General features: G+C 34.4%; 1 protein-coding gene and 1 long non-coding RNA gene across 2 annotated transcripts in view; one reads left to right on the top strand and one right to left on the bottom strand.

Moving 5' to 3' along the window:
• The window catches only part of LOC150102414 (uncharacterized), a 64,529-nt gene extending 52,405 nt beyond the window's left edge, over window positions 1–12,124 (top strand). The window contains exon 3 of the long non-coding RNA XR_016548949.1: window positions 11,956–12,124. This is a non-coding gene — a long non-coding RNA (uncharacterized LOC150102414). The remainder of the gene's footprint in view (window positions 1–11,955) is intronic.
• LOC150102413 (calmin-like) overlaps window positions 1–14,259 on the bottom strand; it is a 291,766-nt gene that overhangs the window by 241,035 nt on the left and 36,472 nt on the right. The window lies entirely within an intron of this gene.

The raw sequence follows: 14,259 nt of genomic DNA, 5'->3' as shown, positions 1-14,259 counted from the left end.
GGAAAAGATTCAGAGATGATTGACTAAGGTGGTTTCTGGAATGCTGAGTATGAAGACAGATTGAGAAAATTCAATTTGCAGAAATTGGTGCAAAGGTGGAGGAGGAGAGATATGAATGAGACATAAGTTAAGAAGTTATTACCAGATTAATGTGGGGGAAGTTTTACATAGAATGGGTGAAAGCAGGGAAAGAACAAGAGGTCATTCCTGGAAGCTGTACAAGGAGCGTGAGTAAGGGGGTGAGAGAGCAGGTTTTTTTTGCATAGAGAGTGGCAAGTGATTGGAATGCGTTACTTGAGAGCATGGTGAATGTGGAGATGGTGAGCATATTTGAGGCATGGGACAGTAAACATGTGTGTGTGTGTGTGTGTGTGTGTGTGTGTGACAGTGGGACCTTCTGAGATGAGTCTTTTGACTCCAATGAGATTTGATAATAATAATAATAATAATAATAATAATAATAAATTTGTTAAAAATATATTTTTTTAAAGAGTAGTGAAAATGCTTTCTAGAAATTGAATACATGTCACATTGTTAACTGTAGTAAATGGAAAAAGAGAAAAATTAAATATTTTTCTATGTTCAGCACATACTATAAGTTTACAGAAAACTAAGAACTATGAAAAAAAAAACAATAATAATAATTAAGGATTTTAACTGAACTCAAAGAATCACACCCAGTGAATGTAATCTGATATATCTGATTTTATCTGAAAGTGATTGTGTCAAATATGCTTACAGCTTCTATTAAAACAATTTCATTTTACTTACCGAAACTAAAACATGGCAGTTATGTTTATTTAAAATTAAACAAATTTACTCCAATAATTTAAAATATATATAATCATCAAATTAAAACAGTTTAAATCTCAGTTCAATAAAATGAATTAAAGATGCCAAGAAATTATATTCTTGGTTTCATCCTTTATCCAAGTGTAAGCAAACAAGTGTTTGTGCATGATATCATGACGGTAGGAAAGAGACCGAGACGACCAAAGCAACCGATGTGAAGTCATTAGCTTCTATATACAAGTAGCCCAGTCGTGAAGTGACTTCACGTGCAAACACTTGTTTGCTTACACTTGGGTGAAGGATGAAACCAAGAATATAATTTCTTGGCATCTTAATTGATAGTATAATCAAGTATAACTTGGTTTTAACCATTTAATCTTTTTAACAAAAGATTAAATGTTAAAAACTTTTAACATTTAATCTCAGTTTGTTCCTTTCATTCCATACTGAATGTTCATGATATTTCTTGTTATGTACCCCAGAGTTGGATACTATGATAGTACTGCATAATTAGGTGTACATTATTACTACTAGCTTCCTATCGACATCATTCTTCAAAATTAATCTGTTATTTGCCATATCTTCAGTGTCAACTAGAAGTTTCGGTTGTTGAAAGCATTGTCATATTTCTTTAAGACAATTAATTGTTATATGCAAAATATTTTAATCAAGAACAGAATAACATAACTGTTTTATAAATAAGTCAATTTAATAAAAACTAATATTTTCTTCATTCACTGATTTTTTTTTTCTCAAAAACTACATCTGAAACAAAATATAAATATCTTTATGCTCTAGAGAAACACTACAATTTTTTATGGAACACAGTTTAAGAAACACCAGTCTAAAGCACTACTGTGCTACCACCTAGTTCAGCTTTCTCCAAGTCTTATCCCTGCCATCCTAGGACTCAATTATGAATCTTACTAACCTATCCTCTCTCTCTCTCATTCTAATTAAGTGACCAACCATATATTCTTGGATTAACTCTATTCATACATTTTTGAATTCTAAAAACATCAAGCTCCTGTCTAATATGTTCATCTTTAATATAATTCTGCCAATGATGTCATTTTGTTCACCACACTAATATCTATGGTTTTTCTGATCTTTGATCAGCCATTTTTATTTTCAACCCAACTTTCAGATTCACAAATCAAAATGTCAGTTTAAATACCATAATTTACCCTAAGAGTTTAGGTTTTGGATTACTCACTCTCTATTCCCATATAAAATTATTAGTGGCTTCCCACATTTCATCTATTTCCATATTTAATTTGCCATTTTCACTAAAAATTGTGCCTAAAGAATTAAAATGTTTTACTTGTGTAGGTTCTCCATTAAGAAAAGTTTGTTTTCCATATTCCTCTCCATTTTAACAGTTTCTGCATTTTACTGCTTATTTTTTCCTTTCTTTTAGGCTTGCACGGTGATCCGAATGCATTTTTGGAAATTATGGAGACAACTACCGTGTTTGAATAAAAACTTTAGTTTACTATTACTAAAATTTTTTACAATTCGACGTTTCGACCTTTATGTCAAGGTCATCTTCTGGAGCGTACAAATATACACAGGAAACAAGCTATACTACAATCATACTGGTTCGTTAAAGACACTGACTAACCGCTACCACAATTGTTGGCCTGACCTCTGGTGAAAAAAAAAAAAAAAAAAAAAAAAAAAAATTATACATCAACGCTAGAGTCCTATTATTTGTGTTGTCTACTATATACATATATTAACATTAAGGAGCAGGTGCTTTTCCAGTTGATTTGGTGTAAGGTGTTGAGTGCGTGGTCTGAGAGGCCTGCTTCACCACAATGGTTATATTTAATGTGTCTAATGTGTTCTTTATTGCGTATAGGGATTGTCCGTCCTGTTTCACCAATGTACGGTAAGTTACAGGTGCAGCGGATGAAATAGACTCCAGGATGTGCTAATGGGAGGAGAGGATCCTTAGAGGAGCTGAATATGGTTTTAAGTTTAGTGGGTGGTTTAAAGGTGGCATTGAGGTTATAATGTTGTAGGATTCTGTTGATTTTTTCCGATAACCCTTTAATGTATGGGATGGCTATGGTTTTACTGTAATCTAGATTCGTTTTTGTTGTGGTTTTATAGAGTATTTTATTGACAGTATTTTTGTTATAGCCATTGTTTATGAATGTGTCACTAATGATTTTTAGTTCTTGTTTCAGGGCTTGCTGGTTAGAGCAAATAGTCGTGGCTCTGTTTTTAAGGGTGTTTATGACTCCATATTTTTGTGCTGGGTGGTGATATGAATTCGCACGTATGTATTGGCCCGTGTGTGTCGGTTTTCGGTAGACCGTGAAGGATAGATTGCCTGAAGGAAGACGTGTAACTAGTGTGTCTAGGAACGGGAGCGAATTTTGGTTTTTGATTTCGATGGTAAATTGTATGCGTTCCTGTTGTTTGTTTAGGTGGCTGAGGAACTGGATCTTCACCTAGCCAAGAAATTAGCGGCAACACTCAAGGAGTTGGTAGGTCATTACCCCTCCTATGTAAAAAACACACAACACTTTATAAACATAATCAAAAACATAACACTCGACAAAGATGACTTATTAGTCAGTTTTGACGTTTCTGCCCTTTTCACTAATGTCCCCATCAATGACACAATTCTCCTACTACAGAACAAATTTCCGCCCGACATTACAGCCCTCTTTGCCCATGTACTAAAGTCCAGTTACTTCGTGTGGCAAAACAAATTCTACCTACAAAAGGAAGGTACGGCCATGGGCTCACCATTATCCCCCCCAATCGCGAATTTCTACATGGAAACCTTTGAGCAAAGGGCTCTTGATTCCGCCACGCTTCGACCGACAATCTGGCTCAGATACATTGACGACGTGTTCGCGATCTGGCCGCACGGTCGACAAACGCTAAACACATTCCTCAGCCACCTAAACAAACAACATGAACGCATACAATTTACCATCGAAATCGAAAACCAAAATTCGCTCCCGTTCCTAGACACACTAGTTACATGTCTTCCTTCAGGCAATCTATCCTTCACGGTCTACCGAAAACCGACACACACGGGCCAATACATACATGCGAATTCATATCACCACCCAGCACAAAAATATGGAGTCATAAACACCCTTAAAAACAGAGCCACGACTATTTGCTCTAACCAGCAAGCCCTGAAACAAGAACTAAAAATCATTAGTGACACATTCATAAACAATGGCTATAACAAAAATACTGTCAATAAAATACTCTATAAAACCACAACAAAAACGAATCTAGATTACAGTAAAACCATAGCCATCCCATACATTAAAGGGTTATCAGAAAAAATCAACAGAATCCTACAACATTATAACCTCAATGCCACCTTTAAACCACCCACTAAACTTAAAACCATATTCAGCTCCTCTAAGGATCCTCTCCTCCCATTAGCACATCCTGGAGTCTATTGCATCCGCTGCACCTGTAACTTACCGTACATTGGTGAAACAGGACGGACAATCCCTATACGCAAAAAAGAACACATTAGACACATTAAATATAACCATTATGGTGAAGCAGGCCTCTCAGACCACGCACTCAACACCTTACACCAAATCAACTGGAAAAGCCTGCTCCTTACACCATACAAAAACATGGTACGAAAGAAAATTTAAAGAATCCTGCGAAATCCTGATAAACCACCCAAATATCAACAATAAAGATGGTATGAAAATTCCAAGGATCTGGATGGCACACATTCAGCCAACCTAATTTGAAAGATTCAACATAAGTCAGGACTCTAGCCAATCTGCTATTATTAGAAACCATTCCACTCCAACTGGCTGGAATGATGTTAATATATGTATATAGTAGACAACACAAATAATAGGACTCTAGCGTTGATGTATAATTTTTTTTTTCACCAGAGGTCAGGCCAACAATTGTGGTTGCGGTTAGTCAGTGTCTTTAACGAACCAGTATGATTGTAGTATAGCTTGTTTCCTGTGTATATTTGTACGCTCCAGAAGATGACCTTGACATAAAGGTCGAAACGTCGAATTGTAAAAAATTTTAGTAATAGTAAACTAAAGTTTTTATTCAAACACGGTAGTTGTCTCCATAATTTCCAAAAATGCTTACTGCTTATTTTCTTTCCAAATTTGTTAATTTAGTTAAATGAATGACTTCTGTAACAAGTGGATTGTTTAGGAGTGTCATTTCATCTGTATGAAATAGATGAATTGAATATATCAAGTTTTGATATCAGGTTTATTGCTATTTTCCTACATAATGGTCATTATTGATGATTTATAAGTGGGGATAGTGCATCCTTGAATATACCTAAGTTTATATCAAATGATCTTCTTGTGCATACTTCATGTGCAAACTTTGTTTACTTATACACTTGGGTAAAGGATTAAACAAGAATACATTTCTTGTCAAATATACTTTACTGTGCATCCTCCAATTCTAATGCTGACTTTAAATTTAAGTATAGACTATAAATATTTTTTGTATAACATTCAATTTAAATACAACATCATTTGAAACAGCCCTCCTCTTGGCACTTTATCATATACCATTCCAGATTTATAACACTTAAATACTGATCCTTCTTATATTCCTGTGATGTTTCAGTTATTTTTCTTAGAGAAAAAAAAAAATCTAATCTTCACATTTGGCACTATTTGGTCTAAACCCAACTTTTACTTCTGCGAGCTTTATTTCCACCATCTTTCTTTGCTTCTTTTCGAGTATGCTTGCTTAAATCCATAGCACCTCTATAGAATAACTGGGAAAACAATGGGACATTGCACACCTTGACTAGAAAAGACCTAAGTTCGATTCTCATTGTAACAAGAGAAATCGTTATGTGGGCTTTTTCAATTAAAGATGAGTTAGTCATTCTCATATGGAGACAGCCAGGGTTTCTCTCCTAGAAACTCAGGTTTCTTATCCTGCATGCAAATCAACCATGAGAACATACAATTTACAGACAAAAAAATACTATTTGTGGCTCTAAATGGTGTCGTACTACAATTGAAGGATCAAATAGGGGAAATAGTGAGCTGGGTGTAGTAGAGTGGTGTGATGCTTTCTACGATGAGTGTTTGGACTACCTGGAGATGTTACATAATAATAATAAAATGAAATCTTACCCAGAAGATTCAGCAGTATGCTGAAACTCTTACATTAATTTTTTTTAAATATTTATAATATATATGAGCATTACAAGAGATTTATTTATTACTTCATCTCTGAGTATTTAACAGTTATTAAAAGTAAATTTTTTCAAAGTAGGTGAAAGTGACCTCAAGGTGATTTCCTAAGTGACACACTATATAGAACTTCTGTAAGAAAAGCATATGGAACTACAAGGCTAGCAATTATGGAAAGCAAGGAAACAACTTACAGCTACAGCATGAAATGAGAAGTTGTGTGAAATGGAACTCAATGCTACTTCAATGTACATGTAGCTCACTCAATGCTACTTCAGTGTTAGCCAAGAACTATTTAACAATGTCTGAATGTATTTATTCCAATGGCCTGGCGATTAAATAAGGTGGTATGTAAAATGGATGAATGAAGAGATTAAGCATGCAGTCTAGAAGAGAAAGAAGAAGGGATTATGGAAAATTATTAAGATGAGTGGTAAGAATCAGTTGTATGAGGAGCAAGCAGCCCAAGAAGGGTGGCTCACTTAGTAAGGATTAAAAAAGTACAGTATGAGCAGCATCCAGCTCAGAGGCTAAGAAAAATCCTAGAGAATTTTTTTGATAAGTTGCGGTAAAAGAATGAATGATAACTGGAGAATAATATTAGTTGATGAAAAACAGAATGGTAACCACTGCAGAGGACATGCTTAAAACATATTCATAAAGGACAACCTTCTCAGGAGTCCATTATGTTTGCCTTTTATGAGTGCTTTTCACTAAGAATTCACTGGCATGACAACTTTTTTGAAGTGATAGTTCTCATCAGAAACAAAGAAGAAATAAGTTGTTCAAATCACATGCAGTTCCAAACCTTGTAAGTGACCTAAAAAAATTAATTAAATAAAAAAAAAAAAAGATCATCCTCTCAATGCTCGTGACTGGGCCTCTTACAAAGAACTCTCTTGGATCTGCCTAGGAACACTATGTTGAACTTCATCCCCAGCAGAGCTAAAATCTGCCACCAAGCCAAGCTACAGCTCTACATAATGACAAGCAAAAAGTGGCAAACAAATGAATTTGTTTAAAACTGCCCAGATTACAAAAACTTGTGAGTGACCTAAAAACTAAAAAAAGTTTCTTTCTCTCTCTCTCTCTTTTATACAACACCTAGATTGGATCTCTTATGAATCTCCAGGCTCTCCCTGAACTCAGTCTGGCACAGCTCCAAACAAAGTCCACCACCTCATCTGGAATCAGCTGTATACAGCTGCAGGCAAAAACTCACCTTGTGCCAAACATCGGCTCAGCCAAGATGCTGACAAAGCCTGTCAGTATACGCTGGCCTATCATTCTCATCAGAGACTAGATAGAAACTTTATGAGGAAAACTCTCTGCAGTACAGTAGCAATCACTGTAGAAATGGACTTTTGGTTAGTGCATTAATTACAATTATAATTATAATAATTATTATTACATTAACTCTCCTGGAGCCAAAGACTCATCAAGGAACAGAGAGAGAGAGAGAGACATTTATACTATTAATAATTACATATGCTATATAAGAAGTATAGATTATATTACATAAAAGTCCACAAACTTATGAAAAAATTTCTCATAGATATGTCTGCAACATATCCATCATATTGAAGCTTAAACTCATTCGCAACATACTCAGGCAATGCATTCCACTCACCCACCACTCTCCACATAAAAAAAAAAAAAAAAAAAAAACTCCTCACCCTCTTATTCACCACTCCCTTGCACAATTTACAAGGATGGCATCTCTAGTTCTTGCTTCTTCCTTTTTTTCCACTATCTGAAAAAACTCTCTCATATCCATCTGGTAAATACCTTTCAAGAGCTTAAACATCTGGATCATATCAGCCTTTCATCTTCTATCAGCCAAACTTTGCAGATTACATGAGTTTAATCTATTCTCGTAGCTAACATTCCACAGCCCTGAAATCATTTCGTCAACTGCCTCTGCACCCTCCTCCAAGTATTTTAATCCCCTCCCTCCAAATCCCAGTGACCAGATTTAAGCACAGTAGTCCAGATGTGGCCTGATCAGGGGATTATACAATGGAATCACTACCAGATATTCAGTTGTTTGTGGATGATGCAAAGCTGGGAAGGGTTATTAGTAATAGTGCAGATGTGGTAGCCCTGCAAGAGGATTTGAATAAGCTAGACAGATGGGCAAATGAATGGGGGAAGGTGTCAGTTTAATGCAGCAAAATGCAAGGTCTTGAGGTTTGGGACACGTCAATGGGACGCTGCATACTCTACGGGAGGAGTTAAACTGGAGGAAGTAGGGGAGACAGAGATCTGGGGTTGATGATTGATAGAAAACTGAAATTTATGGGACATATTGCAAAGGTAGTGAAGGTAACACAGAGGATTGCTGCAATAATGAGAAGGACACTGATCTGCAGAGATAAAATGGTTATCATTCCATTGTATAAGTCTCTGATCAGACCACACTTAGACTATTGTTCTTAGATCTGGTCCCCAGGATTTGAAGGGGATAAATTAACTGTGGAAAGGGTACAAAGGCAGATAACAAAGGCCAGGACTGTACAATGTTAGTTATGAGGATCGGCTGAGAGAGTGTGGACTGCAGAGTTTGGTGGATAGAAGAAGGAGAGGCAACATGATAGAGACTTTTAAACTGTTGAGAGGTGGTTACAGGGTTGACACTGGAGAATTCCTTCACTTGGTTGAACAGCAGGAAGGAGCATGACAAGGGGCCATCCCTGGAAGTTACGAAAGGAAACTGTGAGAAAGAGGGTGAGGAGTGGTTTCTTTGCATAGCGGGTGGTTGAACAATGGAATGCATTGCCTGATGGAGTGGTGAGATCGAGAATGGTCATTGCATTTAAGGAGTGGTATGATAGACTTTGTGTTTCTTAGGAGGGACCTCCCTCAATGAGTCTTGATAGACTTGTGTTTTTTTTTTTATTAGAAAGGACCTCCCACGATGAGTCTTTTGACTCCATGGAGGCCTGAATAATAATAATAATAATAATTTTATCTCTGCTGATTAGCATTCATCTTAATATTGTAGCAATCTTTTGATTCACTATAACCCCAATATTCTGTACTTACTCAACTTCTTCCAGTATATACTTTGACATATAGACATATAGAATATGCAGTATCCAATTTGCATTCCTATCAGGAGTCCATTATGTTTGTTTTGTCAGGCCAGTGAAATCTTACTGAAAAACGCTAATTTTTATTAGCGTTTTTCAGTAAGATTTCCTGGCCTGACAGTGTCTTTTGAATCGATAGTTCTCATCAGAAACAAAGCAGAAATAAGTTGTTCAAATTGCTTATATTTAGCAACATTAAAGAGGTATCCCCCATTCATCTGCCATTTCCATCAAAACCCAGATGTTCAGATGCTTCTGAAGAGTCACTACATCAGCAATACACTCAATAACTTTCCCCAGCTTTCATGGCATGCACTAATTGAATATCTTCCTGAATTACAGTGACAATATCATTGATATAAAGATTGTAAAGTAGTGCTCCCAGCCAGGGCCGGCCATCTCAGGGGTGCAGTGGGTGCAATGCACCCGGGCCCCACGATCGAGTGGGCACAGTCGGTACACATTTGCAGAAATGTATTATATTTCGAATGTTTTTTTTGTTTTCCTGTGACAAAATCATTTGCAGGTAAGAAGTTTTACAATACGTTTATTTCGAATACTTTAATTTTTACCTTTGAAAAATATTTTAGGATCCCAAAAGGTTTCTTGCACCCGGGCCCCTTTATAGAGAAGGCTGGCCCTGGTGTAACATCACTGGTCATTTTCCTTTTCTGTGATACTACTTCCACTGTATACACATCCCTTTGATATCTATCAGACAACCAATTGCCACTCCATCAACTTAATATTATACATAATAAATAACGGAAAAGTCTGGACTTGCAGAACATGCCATCTTCACTAGACACAGAGTTCATTGGAGAAAGACAAGAGTTCTTCACAAAAGTCAGTTTCTCATGGAACGCCTTTATAAAGAAGCATGTGAAACTCTACTTCATTCTCCTAACTTAAACAGATCCGACGGCTTACGTCTATCCCCTTTATGGGAGATAGTACTTTACAAATCAGCTAATCTTTCCTAACTTTTTATTGTATTAATTTTTTTTATTTTATTTTATTTTATTTATTTATTTATTTATTTATTTTTTTTAGGAAAGTTATTGACCTTTTTAGTTATCTTACACCAGCTACTTAGGTGGCGCTTTTTGGAATTGTCAGTTAGTGTTTAATTTTTGTGCCTAATTGTACTGAAGATGCCTGTGACACACAGGCGAAAATTATACCATTAAATAATATTTCTACGTGAGTTTTTCCGTTATTTATTATGTATAGTTATGTCTACTCACGGTTTACCTCTTTTAAAACTTATCAACTTAATATCCAAACCCATACATTGCAGCTTTTTCACCTATCCAATTTTCACCTTTGCAAAATCTAAAAAAATTACAGTATATGCATTTCTCTCATCAGTGGTGCACCCAGGGAGGGGAACAAGGAACCCTGTATTCATAAATCGTCTACTCAACTAATCCCCCCCCCCCACAAAGATTAAATCCTGAGTGTACCACTGTCTCTCATCAACCACTCTTGTTACTTTATTACAAAAATTTCTTTCTTTTGGATGATAAAGCTATTCATAGCTTTAAAGCCCATTTTGAATTTTGTTTTATCAGATGCACAATTTGTATATTGCTCATTATATAAGCAGAAATATATATATAAGAAGAGAAAGACTACTGTCCAACATCCCCATTAAGCATATTCAGGATAAATAAAAAGATTTTCAAATAGTTATGGAGTAACATGGCTTTGAAGAAAAAAACAATTCTAAGCTCCAATCACTTCAAAATTGGCAAATACTAGCCTAAATACACAATGAAGACTCATTTTAATTAAGAGCAATGCTAAACACTTAGAATAGCTAAGGATGAATACACACATACTGTATGTATGTATGTATATATGTATATATATATATATATATATATATATATATACACAGGAGTATATGTTTAGAAATTCAGAAATCAAAACTGAAATAGTAAAACAAAGACGAAGTCTTCATCTAACAAATTCCTGAGAAAAACTGCCTTTGCATGGAGATATGTAAGCACTTTGAAATATAACTTTCATAAAATTATCTTTTTTTTTTAATTAAAAAAAAAAGCCATATAAACAACTTAGTGGCTGCTTATATATTTAGAAGCCAGTTAGCTCAATATATAGATTACACCAATTATATAGATAATTCTTACTCAAAGCACACACACACATATATACATACTTATTTTAAAATGGATGGAATCATACTTATTTAGTTATTTTAAAGTGGATGGGATCAAGTTCAACTCATGCCCAGAAAGTTAAATACAGAGTAGAGTTAGTCACACTGTCTACTAACAAAAAGTTTGGCTTGAAGTGACACTCCTTTACAAAACTCAGGATCCAAAAATACCTAGTGATTAAAAGTAAGAGCATATAAGCCCTGTTCACCCAGGTGAGACATAAGTAATTCAATCTACTAAGCTCTGTATCTCTGCAAGAAATTACTTGCTCCGAAATTCTAGAAAATGAAATCATGAAAATAATATATGTAATGCATATAGCAAATATTAATTAGGTACAGAAGCATTAGAAATCAGCCATATGCCAGTTACATAGCTGTTTGTTTTTTTTTTTATCTAGGTTTCCCCTTTTTATTCTAATTATTAAAATGAAGAACTAAAGCCATCTAAACTTAGATGCTTATCTGATCTTTATAATATTCTCCTTTCAAGTATTTTTATTTTGGTATTTATTTTAAAAATTCTATAACATTAGACTATAATAAGCTCAAGGAACTTGGCTAATATCCATTTTTCAGTGCTTTCATGTTAAACATGATGTTACTGTGACCTTCCATCTCTTTAGCACAAAATGTTTAAAATAACTCAGCTAGACAGTTTTTGCATTTAATTCTATTTTATTTTACAAATTAGGATCAAGTGTTAGATGGAGAAGAAAATATGCACTTTTACAATAATGTGAGAAGTATATCCATTTTTGATAACAGTTGCCAGTTGTTTATTGCATGTATTATTGATAATAAGGTGTTTTTATAACTAATGGATAAAGTTATTAATACTTTGCATGTAAGAGCTTGTCTGATCAAACTACAGCAAAGTGACATATTATTAAAGTGCCTTGAAATCAGAGCAGGCTGAATTATCTGAATAGCTGAACTGACTATTCAAGTAATAAGATAAAATTCCAAAAAGGGTCTGAACTTGTTCTCTACTTACCAGTAGTCATAGTATAATTAATAAATGTTATAGATCTATTAATTTTATCTTATTGCGTTAATGAATGAAATCTAATCACTGAAGCTTCCAACGTTTATATTATAACAACGCATTATAACAACAACAACAAAAAAATTAATTAAAATAAGTAAATAAGACTTTTTCTTTAAGGAAGTGAGTAGTGATGTGTGGTAAAAGGCAAAGATTATCATTAAAATATCTGTTTCCAGAAAGACATTTTTTTTTAATATTTCACTACTTAAACATCAAATAAGATTAACCATAATCAAAATTATAATGAAAGATATCATTAAATTTAATTAACAAGGTATTAAATCTAGTAATTTAGATTCATTACTTAAATTTATTAATTTAAACAAAAGAAATAGTTATATATATATATATATATATATATATATATATATATAATGCCTCCAGAACTCAGTCAGTAACAGCGATACCTTTTGTTGGAAAACCCTGAGTTCAAATCCTGTATAGGATGAAAGAACCTCTATAAAGACTTTTCAGCTAAGAGTGAGTTAGTCTATTATATAAAATGGAAGTTTATTATTTTTTTTTTTTGCTCATGGAGACATGATTTTTTTCATCCTACAGATAAACAAATTGGTAGAGAATGCATGAAAATGACTCACAAAGCAGACAATACAGATAAGATTAATTGCTTTATCAAAGGCATCAATTGGATTTCTATAAAGCTAAGTTACTTGCAGTGACAAGCCATTGAACTTAACTGTGCTAGGGAAAGTGGTGCGTGCGCATGCGCGCGCGCGTGTGTGTGTGTGTGCGTGTGTGCGTGCGCGCACATGCGCATAGAGAGAGAGATTTTTAAATTCACATCCACAAAAAGTTCTCATAAATGCATGCTATGGGGCTAAGAATTAGTAGTACAGAGCCCCGCTGTAAAGACTGAACACAAAACTTTTTTCAATCTGCTTCAGGTCTCTAATAAGCAGATACTGTAGTGTTCAAATAATTATTACATACAATAATTAAATCATAAAACAGCTGAAATTAGTTATGCACATTGTCAAAAGCATAAAAAAGCCTTTGAAAATAAAATATGCAATAAAAAATATTACAAAAAACAAATTATTCACATAACATGAAGAAATTACAATAGTTGATCAGCAGAGTGAACAACAGTGTACCATCTGCCACTGGTAAGTAGCTGCATTCATTCCAAGCCAATATTTAATAACTATTATGCATAACTTATCATTACATGGTAACTGTGAGTTTATATGAAATAACTGTATACTTACATTTAGAAAAAAAGAGAAGAAAGAAAACTGAACTGTTTCAGTTAATACAAAAAATGTTTGTCAAAAAAATTTTAAACATGACATGATTGCAACAGTTCAGTTTTCTTCTTATGGCTAGTCATACTTATTTGCCCACCAAATATTTGAACAGTGAAAATATAAATTCAAATTGTATTTTGAATGGCAAGTTTTTTCGCAAAATTATAATTTCTGAAGAGCCTTTCCTCCACAATTGAGCTATTTTTATTGCAAGCATATTTCCATGAAAAAGAAAACGAGTGATGATAAAAAGAACAAAAGCGAGGCAAATGTGGCAGAAGGAAACGAAATTGAGAGAACAAAAGAACTGGAAATACCATGACTAAAGGATCGAAAGTTGGAAAAATCAAAAGAATGAATGAATCCGGAAATAGTGTGATGCAAGGTTCAAAAGTGGGAAAAATGAAAAGAATGAATGAAAGCGAAAGTTGGAAGCATGGACTAAAAGTACAGAAACTCAAAAAGATGAATGAGAGTGAAAATGTGAAGCTGGAGTCGAGAGTTTGAAAATTAGAAAGATTGAATGATAGAGAGAATGTGACACAAGATTCGAAAGTTGAGTTGGGTTGGATGAGGCAAGAGATGAAATGGATGTGGAGTGAAATTAACGATTAAAACGAATCAAGTAGGTACGAAAGACAAGCAAGTGGTATGGCAACTCCATTATTAAAGGTGTGCT

Source organism: Typopeltis vanoorti, chromosome 10 (assembly GCF_054136105.1).
Source record: "Typopeltis vanoorti isolate ZY-2024b chromosome 10, IOZ_Tvanoo_1.0, whole genome shotgun sequence".
Lineage (NCBI taxonomy): Eukaryota > Metazoa > Arthropoda > Arachnida > Uropygi > Thelyphonidae > Typopeltis > Typopeltis vanoorti.
This window is presented reverse-complemented; position numbering and strand designations above follow the sequence as displayed.